This window comes from Hyla sarda, chromosome 3 (genome assembly GCF_029499605.1).
Source record: "Hyla sarda isolate aHylSar1 chromosome 3, aHylSar1.hap1, whole genome shotgun sequence".
Taxonomy (NCBI): domain Eukaryota; kingdom Metazoa; phylum Chordata; class Amphibia; order Anura; family Hylidae; genus Hyla; species Hyla sarda.
Genome location: NC_079191.1, coordinates 35,643,442 through 35,658,362, shown reverse-complemented (window position 1 = coordinate 35,658,362; position 14,921 = coordinate 35,643,442). Strand labels below are relative to the sequence as shown.

The window sequence follows — 14,921 nt, the reverse complement described above, 5'->3', positions numbered from 1 at the left end:
AGTGTTAGCAAAATATGAATTAAATACGTTTTTTTAAGTGTCCAAAGCTGCTCTCCTGTGTGAGCTGCACAATGCAGTGCGGAGAGAGGGAGCTGATGCTGGGTGGTAAAGTTGCCGAGGCAACCGTAGGACACCCAGCAAGTTCTGTGCACAAGCCTTTTTCTGATGAATGGGACTCATGCATGGAACTTGCTAGGGGTCATACGGTTGCAAAGGATCAACTTTTGGGTACCTGCACTGGCCCTTAAAGGGGTACTCCGCCCCTAGACATCTAATCCCCTATATAAAGGATAGGGGATAAGATGTCTGTGGGCGAAGTACCCCTTTAAGGAATTAGGAAGGGAGTGTGCCTGACAAGCAGGTAGAAAAAGCAGCTGTGATAAATGGCAGGATGCTGAGGGAAGTTTGACTGGGACCGATTTTGTGTGTGTTCTGGCCGATTAATGGAGAACTATGGTAAAAATTAACGTATCCCCTATACATGGGATAGGGTATAAATAGCGGATAGCGAGGAGTCCGACCGCTGGGGCCCCACTGGGATCTCTGAGATGAGACCCAGCGCTCAGTGAGAAGTGCGTGCTGTGAGGTCTTGTTAAGAATGAAAGAAGTGATCTAATTGGTTGCTATGGGCAACAGGGCAACTTTTCCCCTGAACAGGTTTTGATAAATCTCCCAAATAATTATTACAACCATGTCACGCACTTAGAGTAGCCACCTGGCCAGTATTTTTGACACCCTGCCGGTATTTTTTATATATTAAAACAGGCAATTCATTGAGCGATATTTATCTAAGCCTCCTGTGCTGTGAGAGGGAGAGGAGAGAGCGAACCCTGCCCCCTCCCTCTGCCAGATGAGATCTGATTGGTGGAGACTTCTCCCTTACACACACAGGCCTGTCAACTGCCTGCACGGAACTCAGCACAGAGGGAGGAGATTAACCCCTTCCTGGCTGCCACGATCCTACATTAAGTGACTGCAGACCCTTTAAGTGCTTACACTGTGACTGATAAGGAGGAGGAGAAAATGGCAGAGCAGCAGACTGATGAATGAGATGAAAAAAAGAATGAGGTGTTTTATTTTGTTCTGGATCTTCTGTAACTTCAGAACTACAACTTCTGCACTTATGAGGGGAGTACAATACGCTCCACTACACTTAAAACAGTATTTGTCTACAACACCAGCAGGTGTGTACTTTTCGACTTTACCAGGAACAAAATCGTACACCACCTATGTACGCACAGGTCACACTTAATTGAGGACAATACGCTCCGTTACACAACCTGCATTAGGCACTAATAGCAGGTGATTATGGCTTTTAGTGCTCTGCTCACCCTAACTGTCTGGCTACTATTAGGTTTTCAGTTGTTGTACACCCCAGCTCTACAGCACACAGTCGCTGTGTAGTACACCCAAAATTGTACATTTTCTCTCAATCTCTCTCCCTTCCCTATCAGTGCTTCTAGGCTGGATTTGGCCTTGAGGTGAATCAGTGCTGTAAAAATGCTTTTCCGTGCAACACACACTGCTCTCTGTCCCTCTCTCTCTGTAATAGAACTCTGATATGAGTGGCCGTAAGATGGCTGCCGATTATATAGGGCAGTGACATCACAGGGGTGGCTGGCTGCTGGAAGGCTGCATGCGGCATGTGATTCAGGGTCATCCCGCCTACTTGTATTCCCATCTTCCCAGAGTTCCTTGCCCCATGTCCTGACATGTGGAGCCGCCATCTTAGATGCCCCAGAGACTGGACCGCACTAAATGGAGTTTAATGAAGCGATTCATGTGATCGAATCGCGACGATATTCGGATTCGTTGCAAAGTAAATTTTTCATAAAATTCATAACGAATTCGGATTTGTCAGATTCGATTCGCTCATCCCTATTCAGTATGTTTAACCACTGAGGGACCCAGGGCGTACAGGTACCCTGTACCTGGGGGACTGCTGATATCTATCAGCAGGCACCCCTTGAAAATGCCCAGGGGGAGACCCCCCCATGTCGGCGATCGCAGCAAATTGCCGTTCAATCAAGACCGGCAATCTGCGGCGGTTCCGGGTCATACGGGTCTCCAGTGACCCTGAAAATGATGGGGGTTGGGAGTGTCCAAGACACCCACGATACCCCTGAAGGTAAAGGAGTGAGGTGGCAGGGGTGTCACCCCTCCTATCCCTGCTATTTGTCGGTTGGAAGCGTCCAATAGCATTTTGGGGGTGGGGGGGGGGGCTTAAAGTTTGGTTCCCCCGTTCTGCCCATCCACAGTAGTGCGTGCAGAACGGGGGAACTGGCCTGTGACAGGCGCCGGAGGTCCATTTACCAGCGGCAGAGGTGATGATCGGTGGCAGCAGAGGGCGGCGATGATGTGTGGCTGGCTCCCTGGTGCAGACTACGGTAGCTGGTGAGTTGGCTAGCAACAACTGAAGGGCTACAGTCTGGAGACCACTATACAGTGGTCTCTAAACTGTTTCCCTCCAGATGTTGCAAAACTACAACTAACAGCATGCCCAGACAGATGTTTGGGCATGCTGGGATTTGCAGTTTTGCAACAGCTGGAAGGCTACAGTTTGGAGATCACTGTGCAGTCATCTCTAAACTGTGGCCCTCTAGATCTTGCAAAACTACAACTCTCAGCATGCCCACACAGCAGTTTGCTGCCTGGGCATGCTGGGATTTGTAGTTTTGCCACATCTGGAGGGCCACAGTTTGGAGATCACTGTGCGCTGGTTTCTAAACCGTGGCCCTCTAAATCTTGCAAAACTACAACTCCCAGCATTCACAAAAAGCAAACGGCTGTCTCTCATAGTTGCATACCTCCAGCTGTTGTATAACTACATCTCCCAGCATGCCCTTCAGTAATTTGTACATGCTGGGAGTTGTAGTTTTGCAACAGCTAAAGGCACACTGGTTGGAAAATACTGAGTTAGATAACAGAACTTAACTGAAGGTTTTCCAACCAGTGTGCCTCCAGCTGTTGCAAAAGTACAACTTCCAGCATGCACGGTCTGTCAATACATGCCTGGAGTTGTAGTTTTGCAACAGCTGGAGGTTTGCCCTCCATGTGAATGTACAGGGTACATTCACACGGGTGGGTTTACAGTGAGTTTCCTGCTTCAAGTTTGAGCTGTGGCAAATTTTCTGCCGCAGCACAAACACCTAGCAGGAAACTCACTGTAAACCCCCGCCAGTGTGATTGTACCCTAAAAACACTACACAACACTAACACATAATTAAGGGTAAAACACAACATATACACCCCTTTACACTGTCCCCCTCCAATAAAAATGAAAAACATGGGTGATTTTACAGCGGTTCTAACATAAACGCAAAAAAATATATACCCACAAGTGACCCCATATGTAGGCGTAAAATGTTCTGCAGGCGCACAAAAAGGCTCAGGATTGAGGGCGCACTATGTACAGTTGAGGCTTAAATTGGTGATTTACACAGGGGTGGGTGATTTTACAGCGGTTCTGACATAAACGCAAAAGCGGTTCTGACATAAATAAATACCCACATGTGACCCCATTTTTAAAACTACACCCCTCACGGAACGTAACAAGGGGTATAGTGAGCCTTAACACCCCACAGGTGTTTGATGAATTTTCGTTAAACTTGGATGAGAAAACAAAAAAAAATGTTTTTAACTGAAATGTTGGTGTTACCCTAAATTAGAAAATAGAAAAAAAGCTCCCCAAAATGTGTAACCCCATTTCTTCTGAGTAAGAAAATACCCCATATGTGGATGTAAAGTGTTCTGCGGGTGAACTACAATTCTCAGACAGAGATGGACAGAGATGTCAGCAGAGAGGACTATAAGAAGAAAATAATTTCCTCTGTAGTATTCATCAGATAATAAGTACTGGAAGGATTAAGATTTTTTAATAGAAGTAATTTACAAATCTGTTGAACTTTCTGGCACCAGTTGATTTAAAAAAAAGAAAAGTTTTCCACCAGAGTACCCCTTTAAGGTGAAAATGCACTGGGTCCTTAAGGGGTTAAAATTGCCATATTTTGATCACCTATAACTTTTAGAATTTTTTCCGTATATGGGCTGTGTGAGGGCTAATTTTTTATGCCATGACCTGTCGTTTTTTTAACACCACTTTTGCTTATATGTGACTTTTTACTTTTGATTAACCCCTTAAGGACCCAGCCAATTTTCACTGTTGGACTCGGCCATTTTTTGCACATCTGACCACTTTCACTTTACGCATTAATAACTCTGAAATGCTTTTACCTTTCATTCTGATTCCGAGAATGTTTTTGCGTGACATATTCTACTTTATGTTAGTGGTAAAATTTTGTCGATTCTTGCATCATTTCTTGTTGAAAAATTCAAAAAGGTTTTTAATTTTGAAGCTCTCTGCTTATAAGGAAAATTTATATTCCAAATAAATTATATATTGATTCACATAAACAACATGTCTACTTTATGATTGCATCATAAAATGGACATGTTTTTACTTTTGGAAGACATCAGAGGGCTTCAAAGTATAGCAGCAATTTTCCAATTCTTCACAAAATTTTCAAAATCGAAATTTTTCAGGGACCAGTTCTGTTTTGAAGTGGATTTGAAGGGCCTTCATATTAGAAATACCCCACAAATTACCCCATTATAAAAACTGCACCCCTCAAAGTATTCAAAATGACATTCAAAAAGTTTATTAACCCTTTAGGTGTTTCACAGGAATAGCAGCAAATTGAAGAAGAAAATTCTAAATCTTCATTTTTTACACTCGCATGTTCTTGTAGACCCAGCTATTGAATTTTTACAAGGGGTAAAAGGAGAGAAATCTTCCTAAATGTGTAACCCAATTTCTCTTGAGTAAGAAAATACCTCATATGTGTATGTCAAGTGTACAGCGGGCGCAGTAGAGGGCTCAGAAGGGAAGGAGCAACAGTGGGATTTTGGAGAGTGAGTTTTTCTGAAATGGTTTTTGGGGGGCATGTCACATTTAGGAAGCCCCTATGGTGCCAGAACAGCAAAAAAAAAACAAAAAAAAAAAACACATGGCATACTATTTTGGAAACTACACCCATCAAGGCACGTAACAAGGGGTCCAGTGAGCCTTAACACCCCACAGGTGTTTGACGACTTTTTGTTAAAGTTGGATGTGTAAATTATTTTATTTAAGTTTTTTTCATTAAAATGCTAGTTTTCCCTCAAATTAAATTTTTTTTGCAAAGGAATAATAGGACAACATGCTCCCTAAAATTTGTAACCCCATCTCTTCTGAGTATGGAAATACCCTATGTTAGGACGTAAAATGCTTTGCGGGCGAACTACAATGCTCAGAAGAGAAGGAGTCACATTTGGCTTTTGAAAAGCAAATTTTGCTGAAATGGTTTTGGGGGGGGGGGGGGGGGCATGTCCCATTTAGGAAGCCACTATGGTGCCAGCACAGCAAAAAAAAACAACCCACATGGCATACTATTTTGGAAACTACACCCCTCAAGGCACGTAACAAATGGTCCAGTGAGCCTTAAAGGGGTTCTCCGGTGCTTAAACATCTTATCCCCTATCCTAAGGGGATAAGATGCCTTATCGCTGGAGTCTGCTGGGGACCCCCGGGATCATGCACGCGGCACCCCGTTTGTACCCCGTGTTCGCTCCGGGACTGATTACCGGCGACTACAGGGCGGGCGGCATGTGATGTCATGCCTGCGCCGGCGTGTGACATCACACTTTGCCCCTCAATGCAAGCCTACAGGAGGGGGCGTGATAGCTATCACGCCCCCTCCCATAGGCTTGCATTGCGGGGCAGAGCGTGACGTCACATGCCGACCCAGGCGTGACATCACCCGCCGCCCGCTCTGTAGTCAACCGCAATCAGACCCGGAGCGAACACGCTCCGGGGACTGATTACAAACTGGGTGCCGCGTGCATGAGCCCGGGAGTCCCCAGCGGCGGGACTCCCGCAACCAGGCATCTTATCCCCTATCCTTTGGATAGGGGATAAGATGTTTAAGCACCGGAGAACCCCTTTAACACCCCACAGGTGTTTGACAACTTTTCGTTAAAGTTGGATGTGTAAATTATTATTTTTTTCACTAAAATGCTAGTTTTCCCTCAAAAATTTTTTTTTTTACAAGGGATAATAGGACAAAATGCCCCACAACATTTGTAGCCCCATCTCTTCTGAGTATGGAAATACCCCATGTGTGGAAGTGCTCTGCTGGCGCACTACAATGCTCAGAAGAGAAGTAATGCCATTGAGCTGTCACGATTCGGCTTACGGGTAGTGGATCCGCTGTGTCAGCGAGGGATTGGCGTGGACCATGCTAGTGGACCGGTTCTAAGAGGCTACTGGTTTTCACCAGAGCCCGCCGCAAAGCGGGATGGTCTTGCTGCGGCAGTAGCAACCAGGTCGTATCCACTAGCAACGGCTCAACCTCACTGACTGCTGAGAAGGCGTGGGACAGAAGGACTAGGCAGAGGCAAGGTCAGACGTAGCAGAAGGTCGGGGGCAGGCGGCAAGGTTCGTAGTCAGGATGGATAGCAGAAGTTCAGGTACACAGGCTTTGGACACACTAAACGCTTTCACTGGCACAAGGCAACAAGATCCGGCAAGGGAGTGCATGGGAGGAGGTAAGATATAGTCTGGAGCAGGTGGAAGCCAATTAAGCTAATTGGGCCAGGCACCAATCAATGGTGCACTGGCCCTTTAAGTCTCAGAGAGCTGGCGCGCGCGCGCCCTAGAGAGCGGAGCCGCGCGCGCCAGCACATGACAGCAGGGGGCCGGGACGGGTAAGTGACCTGGGATGCGACTCGCGAGCGGGCGCGTCCCGCTGTGCGAATCGCATCCCCAACGGCCATGACAGTGCAGCGCTCCCGGTCAGCGGGACTGACCGGGGCGCTGCAGGGAGAAAGGCGCCGTGAGCGCTCCGGGGAGGAGCGGGGACCCGGAGCGCTAGGCGTAACATGAGCTTTTGGGAAAAAAATTTTTAGGTCTCCCCTTTTTTTTGTCCGGTAACTGCCTCCCCTGGGATGAGGACACCGGGAAAGAATGGAGGGCTTCCTCAACGGGAGGCAGTACAGCAGGAGTTGGAATGGGGAGGGAGGGCAGAGGGTGAAGTTTGGCACGGGGCAGGGAGACACAAGGACGGGAGCCATGAGGGGACACAGAGGCTTGCCTGATGGGACTGGGAGGGGGGGAGAGGCACTTCCTGTGGCAGGCAGAGTCCCAGTTCTTGATCTCCCCGGTGGTCCAATCAAGGGTGGGGGAATGAAGCCGGAGCCATGGCAGACCGAGGAGGACCTCAGAGGTACAGCCGGGGAGAACGAAGAGCTCAATTCTCTCGAGGTGGGGTCCAATAGACATCAGGAGGGGTTCTGTGCGGTAACGCACGGTGCAGTCCAATCTGGCTCCGTTGACCGCGGAAATGTAGAGCGGCTTGACGAGACGGGTCACCGGGATGCTGAATTTATTAACAAAGGACTCCAAAATAAAATTCCCGGAGGCACCAGAGTCCAAGCAGGCCACGGCTGAGAGGGAGGAGTTGGCTGTAGGAGAAATCCGCACGGGCACCATGAGACGTGGAGAAGAAGACTTAGAACCAAGAGATGCCACACCCACGTGAGCTGGGTGCGTGCGTGCGTTTCCCAGGCGTGGAGGACGGATAGGGCAATCCACCAAGAAATGCTCGGTACTGGCACAGTACAGACAGAGATTTTCTTCTCTACGGTGATTCCTCTCTTCCTGGGTCAGGCGAGACCGATCCACTTGCATGGCCTCCTCGGCGGGAGGCCCAGGCGTAGACTGCAAAGGATGCTGTGGGAGAGGTGCCCAGAGATCTAAGTCTTTTTCCTGGCGGAGCTCTTGGTGTCGCTCAGAAAAACGCATGTCAATGCGGGTAGCCAAATGGATGAGTTCTTGGAGGTTGGCAGGAATCTCTCGTGCGGCCAGCACATCCTTGATGCGACTGGATAGGCCTTTTTTAAAGGTCGCGCAGAGAGCCTCGTTATTCCAGGATAGTTCAGAAGCAAGAGTACGGAATTGTATGGCGTACTCGCCAACGGAAGAATTACCCTGGACCAGGTTCAGCAAGGCAGTCTCAGCAGAAGAGGCTCGGGCAGGTTCCTCAAAGACACTTCGGACTTCAGCGAAGAAGGACTGGACTGTGGCTGTGGCAGGATCATTGCGGTCCCAGAGCGGTGTGGCCCAAGACAAGGCCTTTCCTGAAAGAAGGCTTACTACGAACGCCACCTTAGACCGTTCTGTAGGAAACAAGTCCGACAACATCTCCATATGCAGGGAACACTGAGACAAAAATCCACGGCAGAGTTTAGAGTCCCCATCAAATTTGTCCGGCAGGGACAAGCGTAGGTTAGGAGCGGCCACTCGCTGCGGAGGAGGTGCAGGAGCTGGCGGAGGAGATGGTTGCTGCTGTAGCAGAGGCAGAAGTTGCTGTAACATGGCGGTCAACTGCGACAGCTGCTGTCCGTGTTGGGCAATCTGCTGCGATTGCTGAGCGACCACCGTGGGAAGATCAGCGAGACTTGGCAGCGGCACCTCAGTGGGATCCATGGCCGGATCTACTGTCACGATTCGGCTTACGGGTAGTGGATCCGCTGTGTCAGCGAGGGATTGGCGTGGACCGTGCTAGTGGACCGGTTCTAAGAGGCTACTGGTTTTCACCAGAGCCCGCCGCAAAGCGGGATGGTCTTGCTGCGGCAGTAGCAACCAGGTCGTATCCACTAGCAACGGCTCAACCTCACTGACTGCTGAGAAGGCGTGGGACAGAAGGACTAGGCAGAGGCAAGGTCAGACGTAGCAGAAGGTCGGGGTAGGCGGCAAGGTTCGTAGTCAGGATGGATAGCAGAAGTTCAGGTACACAGGCTTTGGACACACTAAACGCTTTCACTGGCACAAGGCAACAAGATCCGGCAAGGGAGTGCATGGGAGGAGGTAAGATATAGTCTGGAGCAGGTGGAAGCCAATTAAGCTAATTGGGCCAGGCACCAATCAATGGTGCACTGGCCCTTTAAGTCTCAGAGAGCTGGCGCGCGCGCGCCCTAGAGAGCGGAGCCGCGCGCGCCAGCACATGACAGCAGGGGGCCGGGACGGGTAAGTGACCTGGGATGCGACTCGCGAGCGGGCGCGTCCCGCTGTGCGAATCGCATCCCCAACGGCCATGACAGTGCAGCGCTCCCGGTCAGCGGGACTGACCGGGGCGCTGCAGGGAGAAAGGCGCCGTGAGCGCTCCGGGGAGGAGCGGGGACCCGGAGCGCTAGGCGTAACATGAGCTTTTGGGAAAAAAAATTTTTGGAATGGAAGTCAGGGGCCATGAGCGTCTACAAAGCCCCCCGTGGTGCCAGAACAGTGGACCCCCCACATGTGACCGTTTTTGAAACAAAACCCCTCACAGAATTTAATAAGGGGTGCAGTGAGTATGTACACCCCACTGGCGTTTGACAGATCTTTGGAACAGTGGGCTGTGCAAATGAAAAATTAAATTTTTCATTTTCACGGACCACTGTTCCAAAAATCTGTCAGACACCTGTGGGACGTAAATGCTCACTGTACCCCTTATTACATTACATGAGGGGTGTAGTTTCCAAAATGGGGTCACAATTGGGTATTTCTTTTTTTGCGTTTATGTCAGAACCGCTGTAAAATCAGCCACCCCTGTGCAAATCACCAATTTTGGCCTCAAATGTACATAGTGCGCTCTCACTCCTGAGCCTTGTTGTGCACCCGCAGAGCATTTTACGCCCACATATGGGGTATTTCCGTATTCAGGAGAAATTGCGTTACAAATTTTGGGGGTCTTTTTTTCCTTTTACTGCTTGTGAAAATAAAAAGTAAGGGGGAACCCCAGCATGTTAGTGTAAAATGTTTTAATTTTTTTATACTAACAAGCTGGTGTAGCCCCAACTTTTCCTTTTCATAAGGGGTAAAAGGAGAAAAAGCCCCCCAAAATTTGTAGTGCAATTTTTCCAAATACCCCATATGTGGCCCTAAACTGTTTCCATGAAATATGACAGGGCTCCAAAGTGAGAGAGCGCCATGAGCATTTGAGGACTAAATTGGGGATTGCATAGGGGTGGACATAGGGGTATTCTACGCCAGTGATTCCCAAACAGTGATTCTGTTGCTAAATTCCCAGCATGCCTGGACAGTCAGTGGCTGTTCGGAAATGCTGGGAGTTGTTGTTTTACAACAGCTGAATTCTCCGTTTTGGAAACACTGCCATACAATACGTTTTAAATTTTTATTGGGGGGGGGGGGGGGGGGGGCGGAGGGACAGTGTAAGGGGGTGTTTATGTTGTGTTTTACCCTTTATTATGTGTTAGTGTAGGGTAGTGTAGTGTTTTTAGGATACATTCGCACTGGCGTGTTTCGGTGAGTTTCCCACTAGGAGTTTGCGCTGCGGCGAAAAATATGCCGCAGTCCAAACTTGAAGCAGGAGACTTACTGTAAACCTGCCCGTGTGAATGTACCCCGTACGTTCACCTGGGGGGCAAACCTCCAGCTGTTTCAAAACTACTACTCCCAGCATGTACTGACAGACCGTGCATGCTGGGAGTTGTACTTTTGCAATAGCTGGAGGCACACTGGTTGGAAAACCTTCAGTTAGGTTCTGTTACCTAACTCAGTATTTTCCAACCAGTGTGCCTCCAGCTGTTGCAAAACTACAACTCCCAGCATGTACTGATCGCTGAAGGGCATGCTGGGAGATGTAGTTATGCAATAGCTGGAGGTACACAACTACAACTCCCAGCATGCCGAGACAGCTGTCTGCTGTTTGGGCATGCTGGGATTTGCAGTTTTGCAACATCTGGAGGGCTACAGTTTTAGAAAACACTGCAAAGTGATCTCCAAACTGTGGTCCTCCAGCTGTTGCAAAACTACAAATCCCAGCATGCCCAGACAGCAAACAGCTGTTTGGGCATGCTAGGATTTGTAGTTTTGCAAGATCTGGAGGGCTACAGTTAGAGACCACTATATAGTGGTCTCTAACCGTAGCCCTCCAGCTGTTGCAAAACTACATATTCCAGCATGCCCAAACAGCTGTCTGGGCATGCTGGGAGTTGTAGTTTTGCAACATCTGGAGGGCTACAGTTAGAGACCACTGTATAGTGGTCTCAAACTGTACTCTCCAGATGTTGCTAGGCAACTCACCGGCTTCCGTACGATCCAGCCGCACGACATCGTAATGTAATTTGCACATTCATTTTTATGGGAAGGTGATGGGACTAAAACACAGCAATTTTGGACTTTCTTTTAATTTTTTTGGTTTTGTTACATTTACGCCATTCAACGTACAGGATCCTTAACATTATATTTTGATAGTTCAGACATTTGCGCATGCGGTGATACCAAATATGTGTATTCATTTTTTTATGACACCTTTTGGAGGTAAAATGGGAAAAAGGGGCGATTTTCATTTACATTTTTTAAAAAGAGGACTATTTATAGCAATCATTGATAGGCAGAGCACTAATCAGTATTATCGGTGATCTTGTTCTCTAGTCTGCTTGATGTCAGACAAGAAGAGAAGACCCCAGGAAAGCGGCGGAGGCAGGTGAGGGGACCTCCGGCCGCCATTTTGGATGATCACCAGATGACCACAGTGCGGCGGGTGATCAGATCCAATATAATGTCTGCATTGCCACAGATGCTGTCATCCGTATTAATCAAGGCATTTGAGGGGTTCATGACAAACATCAGCGTGATCGTTGATGTCCGCCATTACCGGCGGTTCCCTGGCTGCTGATACCGGTCCGGTGCTCACGTCATATACAGGACGTAGATAAATGTTCTGGTGCGTTAAGGCCAATCAGTACATTATGTCCCATTAAGTCCCATCATTCTTAGGGGGTTAAAAGGCTTGCCTGGCAATGGCAGTCACAGACAGTCCCTCTCTCTCAAAGTCTCCCACAGGCTCCACCAGCAGCAATCTTTTATCTGATCTAGGGTTTGCTGAGTCAGCCTGTCTGTAGGGCGCAACTACTCAGCGTTGACTGTAAGGCTATGTTCACACGGCCAAATGTCCACACGAAAATTTATGTATGGATATTCTGCAGATGGAGGAGCAGTGGCAGAACATGCCGGCACTAGGACCGATTAGAAATTTGCCAGATTTTGCATTTCTGTGCCAGATATTAATGGGACTCTGCTGCAGCGGAATTTCCATGTGGAATATTCCTGCGTAATTCTACATGGATATCCAGCCTAACAATCATTAAAAAGGTGGGCAGTGCAAAGAAGGGGTGAGACCAAAGGGCGGGGCTCAGGGGCCAGAGACAAATGTGGTTTTGCCATGGGTGGCAAAAATCCTTGCACCAGCCCTGGTGGCCGTGGCCCGAGCTACTGAACAGGCAGGATCCCTGTGCCCTGTCAATCCCCCGGCCGGAGTGGTTGTTGTGAAAAACTGTGCTACTTTTACAAAAGTTATAAGTCATAAATCAGTGTGTAAACTGTGCGCCTAGGAAACCACACCCAGTAAGTGCCCGCTGCATTCGCCAGCGCAGAAAGCCATATATGCCAGTGGAAAGCCATCACATAAATGCGGCACATGCTGTACGCCACGACTATGCAAATATATAGACAACCTGCAGCCTGTTCCAAGCTATTGTGAAAACATTCATTTAGGCCGGGATTACACTTGGCGTGTTTGTCAAAAAACACCATGATCGCTGCGGGCACATGTTATGTTGGTATCATTAGGGTAATATGAAACGCCAGACACTAATGGGATTTTCTTCATTCTTTTATGGCGTTTTTAGGTAAATTTATCAAATTTGTGGGATGCCGAAAGTAAAGTTTTTTTTTTTTTTTATGAAGTTTTGGCGTCTTCCTTCCCAATGTTTCAAAAGAAATTCTTGAGTCCCATGATGAAAGAATCACATGACTTGTAATGAGAAAAGTTGGGTGGGGTAGAAAAGCGCCAATGAAAAAAAACACATTTTATAATAATAATAATAATAATAATAATAATAATAATACACACTGGGGGAGAGGTTTGAAGACCTGTGCAGAGGAAAAGAGGAAAAGCCCACATTGTTTTATCTTTGGCATTTTTTCTCCCCCTTCCAACAGACGTTGCAAAACTACAACTCCCAGCATCCAATGAAATCCGAAGGCTGTCAGGGCATGCTGGGAGTTGTAGTTTTGCAACAGCTGGACAGCCACAGGGGATCACTGATGATGTATGTCAATCTCGGCCCATGCTGCCTGATCTTGAACTGGCAGCAGGAGCCACAACCACTTTACACAATGAGCAGCGCCGGCTGCCGGGACGTCTGCCGAGTGACGTCCTTCCACTCCACACCGCAACGTCAGGGGCGTCACTAGTCAGACATCCCAGCAGCCAGCGATGCTCATTGAGCCTGCGGGGAAGAAACCTATGGCCCAGGATGTTGGGGCCACCAAATGATATTACAAATACTGAGTGTCTAGTTAGGAGAAACATATATAATGCACCCACGGGGAGTAGCGCCATTTTATAAAAAATTACCAAAAATCCCTTAGATAACAGTCATGCAGAATATGTTAAAAAGCTTTTTATTTTCAGCCAATCAGAGAGCAGCACTACTGAAATAGAACTCCCAGGAGGAGCAGCGTGTCACACATGTGATGTCATAACCATTGTCCACCAGAGAGCAGCACTGAGCAGAAATAACACGGCTCCTGCTCATTCTTCATCAGTGAGGGGCTGATGTTGGACACTGTAGGGACCCTGGAATATAGGTGCATACACATGACTGGTAAGTACACTTTCTATATACATTTCTATAATAAACACATATGAAATAATCTTTCCTTTCTTTTCTTTTCTTTTTCTATTTTAGATGCAGTATTTCCAGGATGTGGAGTCGCATTTCCGGACTTACAGTAAGATGACTGGTAAGTACATACACATGACTGATAAGTGCATTTTCCATGTACATTTCTATAATAAACATAATAAATAATCTTTCTTTTCTTTTCCTATTTTCAATGCAGTATTTCCAGGATGTGGAGTCGCATTTCCGGACTTACAGCAAGACGTTGGATGAAGGCCCAGCCCCAGAAATCACGCACACACAGACACATTGGCCCAAATTCTAGAGGTAACCTCCTTTAGTATGCCCAGAGGAAGGGCAATACAGTAGCCATGGATTCCCTACAGGTTTCCTCCCCTCTGGAGGTTTTTCCTGTCCTGAGTTAGTTACTGTACGCTCTTTGTGAGTGATGGGAGGTTACAAAAAAATCCCGACACAAACATTTTAATAAATAATAAATAAAGTTCCCCTTTTTTAAAAAACGCTCTTTGACTTGTTTGACTTATTTTATTTCTTTGTGGGAAAAATAGTGATAGCAAAATATGAATTATATAAGTTTTTTTAAGTGTCCAAAGCTGCTCTCCTGTGTGAGCTGCACAATGCAGTGCTAGAGAGGCAGCTAATGCTGGGTGGTAAAGTTGCCGAGGCAACCGTAGGACACCCAGCAAGTTCCGTGCACGAGCCTATTTCTGATGAATGGGACTCCTGCAGGGAACTTGCTAGGGGTCATACGGTTGCAAAGGATCAACTTTTGGGTACATGCACTGGCTCTTAAAGGGGTACTCTGCCCCTAGACATCTTATCCCCTATCTTAAGGATAGTGGATAAGATGTCTGGGGCAAAGTACTTTTTATGGAATTAGGAAGGGAGTGTGCCTTACAAGCAGGTAGAAAAAGAGCAGCTGGGAGAAATGGCAGGATGCTGAGGAAAGTTTGGCAAGGATAGGGGATAAGTAGCGGATCGCGGGGAGTCCGACCACTCGGGCCCCACTGCGATCTCTGTGATAAGACCCAGTGCTCAGTGAGAAGGAGAAGTGCGCGCTGCAGACGGCACTCACTCCATTATTTTCTATGGCCTCGCCAAAAAGACCCAAGTACAGCACTTGGGCATCATTGGCGCTCCCATAGAAATTAATGGAGCGCCTGCCGTCTACC

General features: G+C 47.7%; 1 long non-coding RNA gene across 2 annotated transcripts; it reads left to right on the top strand.

Annotated features, from left to right (window-relative positions):
- The first annotated feature begins 12,430 nt into the window (after positions 1 to 12,430).
- Positions 12,431 to 14,249, top strand: LOC130360538 (uncharacterized). Of its 2 annotated transcripts, XR_008890695.1 has the most exons (3): positions 12,431 to 12,445; positions 13,518 to 13,849; positions 13,949 to 14,249. It is a non-coding gene; the product is annotated as an uncharacterized LOC130360538 (long non-coding RNA). The 2 variants fall into 2 exon arrangements; XR_008890694.1 differs by lacking the exon at positions 12,431 to 12,445 and having other exon boundaries at positions 13,359 to 13,849.
- The last annotated feature ends 672 nt before the right edge of the window (positions 14,250 to 14,921 follow it).